At 50.0% G+C, this 14,292-nt stretch overlaps 3 protein-coding genes and 1 long non-coding RNA gene across 10 annotated transcripts in view; 2 read left to right on the top strand and 2 right to left on the bottom strand.

Annotated features, from left to right (window-relative positions):
• The window catches only part of LOC101936867 (zinc finger protein 239-like), a 309,680-nt gene that overhangs the window by 152,613 nt on the left and 142,775 nt on the right, over nt 1–14,292 (bottom strand). The gene's annotated exons all lie outside the window — the stretch shown is intronic.
• Nucleotides 1–14,292, top strand: part of LOC101938259 (zinc finger protein 501-like) — a 95,001-nt gene that overhangs the window by 60,538 nt on the left and 20,171 nt on the right. The gene's annotated exons all lie outside the window — the stretch shown is intronic.
• Nucleotides 4,466–14,292, bottom strand: part of LOC112061322 (zinc finger protein 436-like) — a 57,609-nt gene continuing 47,782 nt past the window's right edge. Inside the window, exon 5 of the transcript XR_010593184.1 lies at nt 4,466–5,364. The gene's annotated coding sequence lies outside the window, so the exon portion shown is untranslated. The remainder of the gene's footprint in view (nt 5,365–14,292) is intronic.
• On the top strand, nt 5,360–12,396 carry LOC135975992 (uncharacterized). Its single transcript, XR_010593225.1, has 2 exons — nt 5,360–7,731; nt 9,391–12,396. It is a non-coding gene; the product is annotated as an uncharacterized LOC135975992 (long non-coding RNA).

Raw genomic sequence — 14,292 nt, forward strand, 5'->3', positions numbered from 1 at the left:
TGACAAAAACATCTCAGACAGAGAAGCAGCAGGCCAAAAAGGAGTCTTGCAGGTGCTGAAATAGCTTAGTTGGGAGAGTGTTAGACTGAAGCTCTAGAGGTTCCCAGGCTTTAGCATGCTTTTTCATCCCTCTTTGTGCAGAGGTGCGCTGTTTTCTGAAAGTGTTTTCTTTACCCAATGCAAGTCCCTCATTTCAGGCTCCCCAGCAGGAAAAGACCACGTGGGCTTGTGCACCCAGTTGGCCCCCTGAGCTTTCTTTCTTCTCTTGCTCTTTCTCAGCAAGGGGTAGAAAAAGAAGCTCTCCTTCAAGCTGGAGTCAGAAGGGTGACATAAGGATGACTTCCTGAGCACCGGCTCCAGTCCTTTGCTCTACCAGCTGACCTATCGAAGGGCCGCCACCACTTTCTCAAGGTTCGCCCATTGGGGTGTGCCAGGGCAAGCGCCAGCCAAGTGGATGGAATTTGAAGGGAGGGGCAGAACCCTGTGACAGAGTTTCTGTAGTGTAGTGATTATCATGTTTGCTTAACACGCAAAAGGCCCCCGGTGCAAAAGCGGGCAGAAACATGATGGCTTACTTTTCCCAGCTCCCCTAGTTGTCCAGCAAGGCGCTCCTCTGTTTGCCACTAGCCTGTCCCTGGGATAACCCCAACCCCTGCAGGACATGAAATGAGCTGAGAAAGTGCCTTGGCATCAGCTGGGGAAAGCTAGATGATCTAGGCCAGTCACCATTTGGAGGCTTGTGGCTTAGCCTCCTATGCCCTTGGAGGTTGACCTATGGAGGCCAGCTCTTCCTGCTGGCCTCCTTTGCGTGACTTGCCAAAGGAGGAAGTGAGGCAGGAATGGGGCAAAAGAGGAAGTTCATGCTGAGGAAGGCAGGGCAGAAGCTAAGCGCCTCAGTGTGGCTAAGTGGGGTTAATAGAGCACCACCATTTGTTCTGCCAAAGCCTGGGGAGGTGCAGTTGGCTGCTGGGAGGTAGAATCCTGTGCCTGCCTCTTAGCTTCCCTGGGATGGCTACTGGCAGCCCAGGAGAAGAACGATAGTTCTGGGTGAAAGGAAGACTAGCAAAGCTGAGTCCGAGTGTGTTCCTTTCGGGCCGTGATGGTGTGCTGTGGTGGGCTTGGGAGTTGCCTGCAAACTGTGTGTGGGCTTGTTCCAGTGAGAACCGCTGCTTCTTTCTGGCCAACCTGGGGGCACCAGTGGCAGCTTCCCAGGGGGCAGGTGCTGCCTTGAGTGAATGGGATATAGGAAATCCCAGCCTGCCCCTCCAGACCAAGTCCACTGCTTGTCTCCTGTGTTGTGACATCCAGATTTAAATCTTCCTAGCATGAGCTGTGGCACATGTATTAAGCCTTCCTGATTGGTCCAGTCATTGTCAAAGTAGCTCAGGGTACCTCTATAGTAGGAAATTAATTTGAAGTTATTTTATTCGAATTTCCAGAATCGAGTTCATACATTCGATGTTATGTGTCCCCACTAAAGCATGTGAATTTGGCGGAGTGCGTCCACAGTACCGAGGCTAGCATCGAATGCCGGAGCATTGCACTGTGGTAGCTATCCCACAGTTCCCGCAGTCTCTGCTGCCCATTGGAATTCTGGGTTAAGCTCCCAGTGCATGATGGGGCAAAAACATTCTCACTGGTTTTTCTGGGTGTGTGCCATCACTCGCTCCCTCCTCCGTGAAAGCTACAGCAGACACCATGCTGCCAGCAGACGGTGCAGCACGGTGCACCGCCTGACTCCTGGTATGTTGAATCCACTTTGAATGTCCTCTCCTCTTTCTATCTACTCTTTCATCTAACCATTTCCCGCCATTTCTCGGCCATCGTGAACAGAGCCGCACAGCTTCTGCCGCTTTCTCCAGATTGTCTGACTCCTGTGGAAGCTACAGAAGGCAACAATTCCCTGCTGTTTCTCGGCCACCGTGAACAGAGCCGCACAGCTTCTGCCACAAACTCTGCTCACTCTTCCACTGCAAACTCTGCTTTCGCCGCTTTTTCCATGTTGTCGGTCCTGGGCTCCTGTGGAAACTACAGAAGACAACTATTTACCGGCTTTTATCAGCCATCTTGAACTGAACAGCTCATTTCACGCCCTTTTTCAAGGATTACCCATGCAGGCACCATTGCGCGGCAAACATGGAGCCCACTCAGATCTCTGCTGCAGTTTTGACCATTGTAAATACCTCATGCATTATCCAGCAGTATATTCAGTATCTGCAAAACTGGGCGAGGAAGCGATGATAATGCGATTACTATACTGATAGGACGTGGACACAGACATTCCTAGATGCATGGCATGTGGCGATTGGGAGATCATGGTGGTATTGGGCCAGGTTCATGCCATGGAACACTGATTCTGGGCCCAGGAAACAAACACAGACTGGTGGGACCCCATGGTGTTGCAGGTCTGGGATGATTCCCAGTGGCTGCGAAACTTTCGTATGTGTAGGGCCACTTTCATGGAACTTTGTGACTTGCTGTCCCCTACCCTGAAGCACAAAGACACCAAAATGAGAGCAGCACTCACAGTTGAGAAGCGAGTGGCCATAACACTGTGGAAGCTTGCAATGCCTGACAGCTACTGGTCAGTCGGGAATCAGTTTGGAGTGGGCAAATCTACTGTAGGGGCTGCTGTGCTGCAAGTAGCCAATGCAATCATTGACCAGCTGCTATCAAGGGTACTAACTTTGGGAAATGTGCAGACCACTGTGGATGGCTTTAATGCGCTGGGGTTCCCTAACTGCGGCGGGGTGATAGACGGAACACATATCCCAATCTTGGCCCCAGCACACCGGGGCGTACAGTACATAAACCGCAAGGGGTACTTTTCCATAGTGCTGCAAGCACTGGTGGATCACAAGGGATGTTTCACCGACAACAACATGGGATGGCCAGGAAAGGTGCATGACGCTCGCATCTTCAGGAACTCTGGTCTGTTTGAACAACTGCAGGAAGGGACTTACTTCCCAGACCAGAAAATTACTATTGGGGATGTAGAAATGCCTATAGTTATCCTTGGGAACCCAGCCTACCTCTTAATGCCATGGCTCATGAAGTCATACACAGGCACCCTGGACAGTAGTAAGGAGCAGTTCAACTCCTGAACAAGTGCAGAATGGTGGTAGAATGTGCTTTTGGATGTTTGAAAGGGCGCTGGCGCAGTTTACTGACTCGGTTAGATCTCAGCACAACCAATATTCCAATTGTAATTGCTGCTTGTTGTGTGCTCCATAATATCTCTGAGAGTAAGGGGGAGACTTTTATGGCGGGGTGGGAGGTTGAGGCAACTCGCCTGGTGGCCAATTTCGCACAGCCAGACAACAGGGTGATTAGAAGAGCACAGCAAGGGTGCGCTGTGCATCAGAGAAGCTTTGAAAGCCAGTTTCATGACTGGCCAGTGTGACAGTTGTGTTTGTTTCTCTTGAAGTTACCCACACCCTATATATATGAAAGGAAATAAAGTGAAAATTGTTTAAAAACTGTTCTTTATTATTTGATGCACAATGCATTGAGAGAAATTAGAAGGTAGACTGGGGCGGGGGGGTTGAGTTGGGGGGGGTGGAGGAGGAGGGAAGAACAAGTCCAGAAACCAAATCAAAAGTTTGCATATGCCAGCTTTCTGGTGCTTGGGTGATCCTCTGGGGTTGAGTGTGTGGGGCCCCGTAGCCTCCCACCTCGTGTTCTTGGGTGTCTGGGTGAGGAGGCTATGGAACTTGGGGAGGAGAGAGTTTGATTATACAGGGCTGCAGCAGCAGTCTGTGCTCTTGCTGCTTTTCCTGCATTAGATCCACCATATAGCGCAGCATGTCAGTTTGCTCCCCCATGAGCTTGACCATAGTGTCCTGCCTGCTCTCATTGCACGCCTCCCTCCTCTCTTTGTGCACCTCCCTCCTCTCTTCGTGTTCCTGTAATGCTTTACGGGACTCCGCAATTGTTTGCCTCCATGCATTCAGCTGGGCCCTATCAGTGCAGGAGGACTTCATGACCTCAGCGAACATGTCGTCCCGAGTTCGTTTTTTCCGCCTTCTAATCTGGACCAGCCTCTGGGACGGAGTAGATAGGGGCCGCGTTGAAACATTTGCACCTGCGGGAGGAGAAAAAGGGAGGGTAGTATTTTAAAAAATACATTGCAGAGAACAAAGGGGGCACTTTGGTATGAGTAAGCCATCACACACGGCCGGGCAACAGAATTCATCTTGCAGGCAGCCCTTAGGGGCACCCGGGGTTCTGCTTCTTCTATATTCATTTCAATACTTTCAAATTGCTGGGCCCCCTTTCCCACAGCAAGCAATGCCTGGTGGGTTTGCCATATAAAAGCCCTGGGGTGGGGCTTTTATACTTCCTGGCCTGCGGGCTCTCTGGGATGATCACTGCACACAACAACCACCCCCTCCCCGCAACCACCACATGGCTCCGATGAGGCTCAGAGCAGGGATGAGCCCTTTACACTAAACGCAAACAACTCAGCATGGCTGGGTTCCCCCCACGCCCTCCACCACGTGGCTCCGATCAGGGTCTCACTCACTAGAAGTACCTTCTCCAGGGTCATGGACCAGGAGCCCGCCTTGGGAGTGAGGGGAGACTATTGAATCCAGCATTAAGATTAGTTCCTGGCTAGGGTGGAAAACGGATTCTGCACTTGCCACCTGTGCACTGTCCCCCTCTTCGTCCTCCAATGTCTCTTCCTCCTCGCTCCGTGCAACTCCCCCCTTGCAGGTGTCCATGGACAGTGGTGGGGTAGTGGTGTCATCACCCCCCCTAATTGCATGGAGCTCAAGGTAAAAGCAGAATGTATGGGGCTGTGACCCAAATCACCCGTTTGCATCCCTGGCTTTTTGGTATGCTTGTCTGAGCTCCTTGATTTTTGTACGACACTGCTCTATGTCCCTGGAACAGCCTCTTTCCATCATGGCCCTTGAGACTTTAGCGTAGGTATTTGCGTCCCTTTTTTTGGAACGTAGTTCTGCCATAACAGACTCATCTCCCCAGCATGCGATGAGATCCAGTACCTCCCATTCGGACCATGCTGGAACTCGTCTGCGAATCCAGGACTGCGTGATCTCCTGTGATGGTGGACTCTGCATGGTCGCCTGTGATGGTGGACTGTGCTAACGGTCACCTGTGCTGCTGGTGACCAAACAGGAAATGAAATTCAAAAGTTCCCAGGGCTTTTCCTGCCCACCTGGCTAGTGCATTGGAGTTGAGAATGTTGTCCATAGCGGTCACAAGGGAGCATCCTGGGATAGCTCCCGGAGGCCAATAACGTTGAATTGCATCCACAGTACCTTTAACCCAGGATTGCGATTTCGATTTAAGTGCTACTCCACTTGCCAAGGAGGAGTACAGAAATTGAATTAAAGAGCCCTTTAAATAAAAAAAAAAGTTTGGTCATGTGGACGGAATAATTTTTTTTTCAAAATAACTCTGCTAATTCCAAAATAACAGGCTAGTGTAGACCAGGCCTGAGATGGGATTGCATTAGATCGGGATGGATCTACATCAGGGTTGCAAAACTGTATGGAGGGCCGGGTGGGGAAGGCTGTGCCTCCCCAAACAGCCTGTCCCCGTCCCCTATCCACCCACTCCCACTTCCTGCCCCTTGACTTCCCCCCTCAGAACCCCCAACACATCCAACTCCCCCTCTCCCTGTCCCCTGACTGCCCCCTCCTGAGACCTCCAACTCTAACCGCTGTCCTAGGACTCCACCCCTTATCCAACTCCCCATGCTCCCTGTCCCTTGACTGCTCCAACCCCTATCCACACCCCCGCCCCCTGAAAGGCCCCCCAGGAGTCCCATGCTTATCCAACCCCCCGTTCTCCGTTCCCTGACCGCCGCCCCCAGAACCTCCACCCCATCCAACCGTCCCCTGATCCCTGTCCCCTGACTGTCCCCCGGGACTCCCTGCCCCTTATTCCTGGCCCTGGCCCCCTTACCATGATGCTCAGAGCAGCATGTCTGGCAGCCGTGCCGCCCAGCCGGAGCAAGATACATTGCTGTGCTGCCCTGCAGGAGCGCGCAGCCCTGCCGCTCAGAGCCCTGCCCACGTGGTGGTGTGGCTGTGGGGGAGGGGCCAGGGGTAGCCTCCCCGGTCAGGAGCTCAGGGGCCAGGCAGGATTGTCCCGCAGGCTGGATGTGGCCCGCGGGTCATAGTTTGCCCACCTCTGCATTAGACTGATGATCTGAAAGTTTCTGGCTTTTCTGGGTGTGCAGCTATTCCTTGAATTCATGAGATTTCCTAATTTCAGAAGCAACATTTGTATGTGGGCTCATGTGCCCCACCTGGGTTAGCTGTCCCTGCTACATCATGTGGTGCTGCAAGGCTCCCTCCCTGCACAGCAGTTGCTGGAGTGGTAAGTGGAGAGGGGCTGCCTTTGCTGCTTCCTCTCCCTGCATTGTTCACACCTGGGAGGGGCTGTTGATCATAAGGGGGTGGGGCTGAACCTTGAAATTGTACCCTCCCCCCCTCTTTCAGCAGACACCAGTCGTCTGTGCCTGGTTTCCAGCTCCTCAGCCAGTGGAAAAACTGGTATTCTGCACCTGAGTGGCCTGCCCGTACTTTCTTTCTCATGAAGGGGAGGAAAAAATAATCTGTTTTTCAAACCCCAGTTCTACCGTTGACTGAGGTGTGATTTTCTAAGTTCCCGCTACAGTGGAGGATATAGAGTTAGTGGAGCCCTGTGTGTGGCTTCATTTTAGGGGGCTCCCCTTGGGCCCCATCCAAGAAAAAGAACATTCTCTCCTATCTCCTCCCGTTTTTTATTTCTTTCTTCATTCTCCTCCCATATTATAAGTAATGGGAAGTAAAGGAATATAAAGTGAGGTGCCTTGATTGGGGCAGTGGGTTGGGGTATAAGAGGGGTGGCAGGGATCAGGCTCTGGGAAGGAGTTTGGGTGGTGGGTGCAGGCTCTGGGCTGGGATAGGGGGTCAGTGTGTGGGAGGGGGTGAGGAGTATGGGCTCTGGGTGGAAGTTTGGGTGCGGGGTCTGGACTGGGGCAGAGGATTAGGGTGTGGGACGGACTGAGGGGTGTGGGCTCTGGGAGGAAGTTTGGGTGCGGGGTGTAGGCTCTGGGCTGGGGCAGAAGATTAGGGAGGGGGGGCTGAGGGGGGCTATAGGAGGAAATTTGCATCTGGGGTGCAGGGTCTGCGCTGGGATGGGGATTGGAGTGTGGGAGGGGGTGAGGAGTGTGGGGTCTGGGAGGAAGTTTGGGTGCGGTGTGCGGGCTCTGCACTGGGGCAGGGGGTTGGGGTGCAGGAAGGGGTCAGGATGGTGGCACTTATCTCAGGTGGCTCGGCTCCCAAAGCGACTGGCACCCCCCCCGCCAGTGACTCCTAGGTGAGTGGGTGTAGTGAGGCAGACTGGCTCCCAGCCACCCCAGAGAGGGATGAGCCCCTCCGGATGCCAAAGTGGGCGGAGCCACTGGAGCCTGCGCCCGCCCCCCAAAGATCAAAGTGCAGGACAGGAAGTATAAAAGCCCCACCCCAGGGCTTGGAAGCTGCCTGGCTGCTGGAGAAGCCAGACGCTGGAGGCCTAGCTCCTGCTGGGGAGACTCCTGCAGCCTGTGACTGACCCGAGGACTAGTCATACCAGTCAAGGCCTGATGGCGACCAGACCCCAGAGAAGCTGTTAAGCCTACCTGTGAGAAGCGACCCAGAGGAGCTGCCAAGCCTACCGCTCGCTGAGTACCCTGAGGAGCCCATGGTGCTTGATTCTGTGGAGGACCAGACACAGGTACTGCTAGAGGGGGAGGTAGGAAGTAGCCCGGGGGCAGCTGACCCTAGTCTGGCTGCGGCACACCCAGAGCCAATGTCAGTGTGTTGTGGCCATGATCCCCACTGACACAGCAGCAGGCTGCCTGCTAGGACGCAGTGGAGTGGGTGGGCCTGCATCCCCCCTGCCACCCCACTCATGGGTGGCAGTCTCCCCCTCACCCCAGACGCTCAGAACCAGGAGCCTGGGTTTTGTTCCTGAACTATTTGCTCAGCCCCTGCCTGAGGGCCTGAGCCCTTGACTGTTTCCTGCCCCACCAGGCTAATTCCCCAACTCACTGGACCTAAGTAGTGAGGTGGCCTGGCTCCCAGCTGCCCCAGAGAGGGGTGACCCCCAACCGAACCCTTCTACGGGGGGACACAGGGGGTCTCCGTGTGCCACTGCCTGCAGGCTCTGCCCACACAGCTCCCATTGGCCGTAGTTCCCGGCCAATGAGAGTTGCAGAGTTAGACTAGGGATGGTGGCAGTGCATGGAGATCCCCCCCAGGGGATGCAGGGACATGCTGGCCACTTCTGGAAGCAGTGTGGCATGGAGGGAGGGATGCAGAGTGGGCAGGGAGCCACATTAGTGCTGCTGGTACATCTGTTTGGGGGAGGGGAATTAACTATTTTGACCACTGGACAGCAGAAACTGTCTCTGAAACTATAATTCATGGTATTAAGGGCCTGGATACTGAAGAAACAGTACACCATTGAAAATGTGCATGGCACTGCTAATCTTTTTAACCAAACACATGTAAAAATTAGTAAACTAATTTCAGGAGATGATATGAATGCAAGGAAAAAACAATTTCTTAAATAAATTATTTGTAGTGCTTAGCAGAGTTTTATAGCAATTACCATAACAATTCACTAGAGAACATTAAAAAACAAAGAGAGAAAGTTGCCTAACCTTATTAGTAATAAACATCTAATTGGCATTTCCCTTAGAGTATAATATAACAATAGTGAATTGGCAATGTGTCAAATGGTTAAAACAAATTCCCTGTTAGGACCAGTCACAGTCTGGGGTCACTGACACTGCATCCTAATGGAGGTACATGTTATTCAAAACAGTCTTGTTCACTGTCCAGTTACCCATATTGAATGCAGACACAGCAATATTTGATAAATTGGTTACTGTCCATTCAGCAGGTTATTTCCTACTTATTTATAATTACTGAAAATGATTTAAGCTGATGGGAGACAGCTCTCCTGTCTGGGTAGTTAATCCACCTCCCCGAGAGGTGGTAGCTATGTCAGTGTGACAAGCTATGTTGGTGGGTGTGTAAGCTGTTGTGTTTACATGTGTGTGTATATATAAATCAAACATAATTGTCATGTGGGTATAGCTCAGTGGTAGAGTGTTTGACTGCAGATTAATGGGTCCTTGGTTCAAATCCAAGCATCCCCTTAAAAACCTGGTCCCTTAACAAAATTTTTTGCATATCCATTTCCATTATGTTCAGGAGCCCCACTGAATGGGGATGCTTGAAATGAATGGAAACACTCCATATTTTCCTGTGCAAATGCATAAAAACTCAGCAAATGTCCCTCAGCTGAAATCAGTTTCAATCCGCTAAGTGTCTTGTTTATGTTTTCATCAATTAACAAAGGTATAATATCAATGCACATTTGCAGGTCCTTGGTATCCATGGGCTACAATGTGCAGAAGAATAAGAACCACATCCACTTGGGAGGAATGGACTAGTCTGTGTTACATTTGGAAAGTAAGTTGCCATTGGGACTGAAAACTCTACTGGAGGTGGACAGGAAGCTCTTACAAAAATAAAATAGCCAAGATTTACCAAACTCCCTGTTACACATTCAAACCTCTCTTTGTGCACACAATATAAATTGGGACTCTAATAAATGGCAACCTTCCTTTAACACAGATCGTTGTTCCTTGTAACTTTCAGATGCATTTAAATGGCAGCTGTTTAAAGGTCATGTGCTTCTAGTTCATGATCAGCACCAGAGTCTCTAAGTTTACCATCCATAGAGCTGGTTGTGTCTGCATCTAAGGGTATGTCTACATTACAAAATTAGGTCGATTTAATATGTCTATCTTTTTAGAAATTGATTTGATACAGTCAATTGTATGTGTCCCGACTTAACTCCATTAAGTTGGTGGAGTGCGTCCACAGTACCGAGGCTAGCGTCGACTTTTGGAGCGTTGCACTGTGGGTAGCTATCACACAGTTCCTGCAGTCTCCGCCGCCCATTGGAATTCTGGATTGAGCTCCCAATGCCTGATGGGGCAAAAACATTGTCGCGGGTGGTTCTGGGTACATGTTGTCAGGCCCCCCTCCCTCCGTGAAAGCAACGGCAAAAAATCGTTTCTCGCCTTTTTTCCTGGGTTACCCATGCAGAAGACATACCACGGCAAGCACGGAGCCCGCTCAGCTCACTGTCACCATACGTCTCCTAGGTGCTGCTGGCAGATGCGGTACTGCAGTGCTACACAGCAGCAGCTCCTTGCCTTTGCAAGTTAGCAAAGACAGTTAGCAGACGTATTGTACTGTCTGCTGCTGTCTCCTGGTTCTTCCTGGCCAGCGTTGGTGAAGTTGGTTGGGGGCTCCTGGGCAGACATGGGTGCTCCTGGCCGGCCTCGGTGAGGTCGGTCGGGGGTGCCTGGATATAAATGGGAGTGACTCCAGGTCATTCCCTTCTTTAAGTTTTGTCTAATGGAGATTCAGTCCTGCCTGGAATATCAGGCAAGCCTACCAAAGAACCAGAGAGGCAAACGTCCGCTCCAGGGCAGAGCCCCAGACATCCCGCTTCTATGATGAGCTGCATGCCATTCTAGGGGGTGCCCCTACAACTACCCCACCCCTCCCAGGCTACCTTGGCAGTTATCCCATTTGTGTGATGAATTAATAAAGAATGCATGAATTTGAAACAATGACTTTATTGCCTCTGCAAGTGGAGATCAAAAGGGGGAGGGGAGAGCGGTTGGCTTACAGGGAAGTAAAGTGAACCAAGGGGGTGGGTTTTCATCAAGGAGAAACAAACAGAACTTTCACACCGTAGCCTGGTCAGTCATTAAACTGGTTTTCAAAGCTTCTCTAATGCGCAGCGTGCCCTGCTGCACTCTTCTAACTGCCCTGGTGTCTAGATGCACTTAATCATTTCATCTTTTGGAACGGAGTTCTGATACCATGGATTCGTCTCCCCAATCAGTGATCAGATCAGTACTTCCCGTTCGGTCCATGCTGGAGCTCTTTTGCGATTCTGGGACTCCATGGTCACCTCTGCTGATGAACTCTGCATGGTCACCTGTGCTGATCAGCTCACCACAGTGGCCAAACAGGAAATGAAATTCAAAAGTTCGTGGGGCTTTTCCTGTCTACCTGGCCAGTGCATCTGAGTTGAGAGTGCTGTCCAGAGCGGTCACAATGGAGCACTCTGGGGTAGCTCCCGGAGGCCAATACCATCGAATTGCGTCCACACTACCCCAAATTTGACCCATCAGGGTCAATTTCAGTGCTAATCCCCTCGTCGGAGAGGAATATAGAAATCGATTTGAAGAGCCCTTTAAGGTGACAAAAATGGCTTAGTCGTGTGGACAGCTGCAGGGTTAAATCAATCTAATGCTGCTAAATTCGACCTAAACTCGTAGTGTAGACCAGGGCAAAATAATTGCAGAGTTGATGTAGTTCCAGATAGTTAATTGCAGTCTTACTTCTCTAGTCTCACTTTCTGGTCTCATTGATCACTTGAGTAGAAACAGCAAGGGTTTGGTGGGTTTGTTTTTTATTTTTTTTCTCCCTTCATTTTCTCCTAAGGAATGTGTGATCTTGAGCATGTTATTTTAAGATCCCTGTGGGTCAGGATTATACCATCTCCTTGAAATAGGTGGGGAAGTGGCCTGTTTGTATAATCTAAAATAAAGGAGCTTTTGTAAAGCAGTTTCTCTTTTAAATGTGCTGGGATAAAAATAGTAAATAGTAAATTCCACTGCCAGACACGAGCACAATAGAAACTTTAAGTTACTGTGCATCAAATCAGCTATTATTTATGGGGCCAGGATCAATTAACTGCAGAAGAAACAAACTCTTGGGAAGTAGTTGTAATTTGTCCCTAACCTTTCTTTGTTCACATATGCTATCAGGGAATCTTTTCTAGAGGGCAGACTTAAGGTTATCTGGGCATGTACCATTGCTCTATAATTCCCTGTTTTTCCAGAGTTTGAGTTTTACTGAACTTGATGTTCTGGAAGGGTAAGAGATATTCACAGTCAAAGTTAACTCTGTGTTAACAAAGGTTTTGTTAGTGACAAATAATGAGACTAATCCCTCATTGCGGTAATTCCACTGACGTCAATGTACTCTTTCCCCATTTCTAGTTCCAAAAAAATAAGCAAATTAAAACAACCTTAAGAACTAAAATGCTGTGAGAAAGTGGAAGTTTTAGTAGCTCAAATAATTCAGTTTCTTCTGTGTCTTGTGCATGTGTAAAAGGCACAACACATTAATTTATAAGCACATTTTTCTTAACTTCTTTAAATATGATGTAATACATTAATTAATTATATCAAATGGGTTGTTCAATGCAATGAGGTTTTCATGCATTTCCCAAAACATATTTTTAATATTGTTTAAATGAACACAACTCACTGAACATAAAAATTGTTTATTTCATGCTGTGAAGTGTGTTGGTAGCTCAAATTAATAGTGTGTGTGTGTGTGTGTGAACACATTAATTGAGTGATGCTGAAAATGTTCCCTTCTCCCTCCAGAACTGTCTTGGAATCACTTTCCCTTCATATATTAATCTGCTCCTGTGTCTCTCTGAGGAAAATATTGTTTCTATGGAAAAAACCCACAATTTTTTAATTAAAGGGACTGAGACAGAATGGCCACATTTTGGTGACACAACATCAGGAATGCAAAGCAACAGGTTCCTGGTTTGCACATTGATGGTGACAAGAGATTGAACTCAACTCCCCTCTTTTCACAGACACGTTTGTTTAATTCTCTGCGGCCAAACATAAGTTTAAATGAATTTCCAGGGCTGATGAAAGGGGACTTTGGGATTGATTTCACTTGTCCACCAGTGCAGCGTTTAGTGGTAGAAATAGCACCATGGGCTGGACAGAGAATGGAGAGAGACCCTGAGCTACTGGTAGCAAACCCTGGTTTCCCAGCTGCAATTGGACATGTTGTGCATCTGCAGTGATGGTGTAAGTAGCCCAGCCTGGCCCTTTGGGGTTTTGTGCCTGGCACAGTGGTGCTGGAAGAATTGCTGATGCCATGAATGGCTGCATAGTGCTATGGCATGTTGCCCACACATGGCATATGGCAATGGAGGGCTCATTCCACCCCCAGTTGTGATGCAGAGAGAACCGGAGTTAGTTTCACATGCCTTTTTTAAAGTGTAATCTGGGGCACCCTGCTCTGTGGCGGGGATCCCGGCAGTTTAGACTCAGGGCTGGCATAGGGCCCTGATTTAGCCAGCAGCCACATGGTTTCCAACACTCGGATGTCTGACAATCTGTCTCTCCCAAAGCCTCAGGCCCCAGGGAAGGCTCCTGCACTGCCTCCGCTCCTTTCACACTCTCTAGAGAGGAGCAGCAGCCAGGGTTAGGGTTAAGTTGTGGGGCTCTAGGTGAGTGGCAGAGGCTTTGGGAGCTGAGAATTTGCCTGAGACCTCAGGGACACAGTATGAGGTAGGATCCCAGGCATCTCTATGAAAGCAGCAGAACAGGGTTTACTTGCGATGGGAAGCGAATTGAAAGTGTCTCAGGGGCAGGGCCGGCTCTACCATTTTTGCCGTCCCAAGCACACAAAAAAGCCGTTCGGACTGTGGCCTGACCTGCCGAAGCAGCAAAAAAAAAAAAAAAATGTGCCGCCCCAGGCACGTGCTTCCTCTGCTGGTGCCTGGAGCCGGCCCTGCTCAGGAGTGTGTATAGATGTATTGCTCTGGTTAGAAACTGTGGCTAACAGGCAGTCCATGTGGGGAGCAGGAGTGAAACCTGAGCAGAAGAATCCCATGGGACTTCCAGTCTAACACCTTAAACACTTGGCCATCACAGCTGTGACCCCATTAAAAGTGCAGTGCCAGATAAACTGGTAAATAATCACAATGCCCAGGCTTGAAGTCATCTGCAATACAGAATTCAAACAGCAAACCTACCTCCCAAAGCACAGAGGGAATTTGGGGTCTGTTCTCTTTGCTTAGCCACGTGCAGTAGCACAGAGAGGGCTTTTAAAGGGCTCCCCTCCCACAACCCGGGAAAGAGAGAGAATTCTTAGGTTCTAGCTTGATTTGAAGGAGGATGTCTGGACCATTGGGCCATGGACTGGCCTTTGCTAGAGAAACCAGTGACACAAGGACCCAGGGTAAGAAAAATGTTTGCTGGAGTCAATAATTGATCCCCTGGAATAGCAGCAGTATTGAGTAGCTGGAAATGTCTCACAAGAGGAGCTAGAGCAGGGGTCTCAAACACACAGTCTGCGAGCCCCCCGCCCTCCCCCACTGTTTACCAGAGCGGCAGCCGGACGTGCACTGGGAGCAGGGCAGGCTCCCTGCCTGCCCTGC

This window comes from Chrysemys picta, chromosome 16, assembly GCF_011386835.1.
Source record: "Chrysemys picta bellii isolate R12L10 chromosome 16, ASM1138683v2, whole genome shotgun sequence".
NCBI classification, from domain to species: domain Eukaryota; kingdom Metazoa; phylum Chordata; order Testudines; family Emydidae; genus Chrysemys; species Chrysemys picta.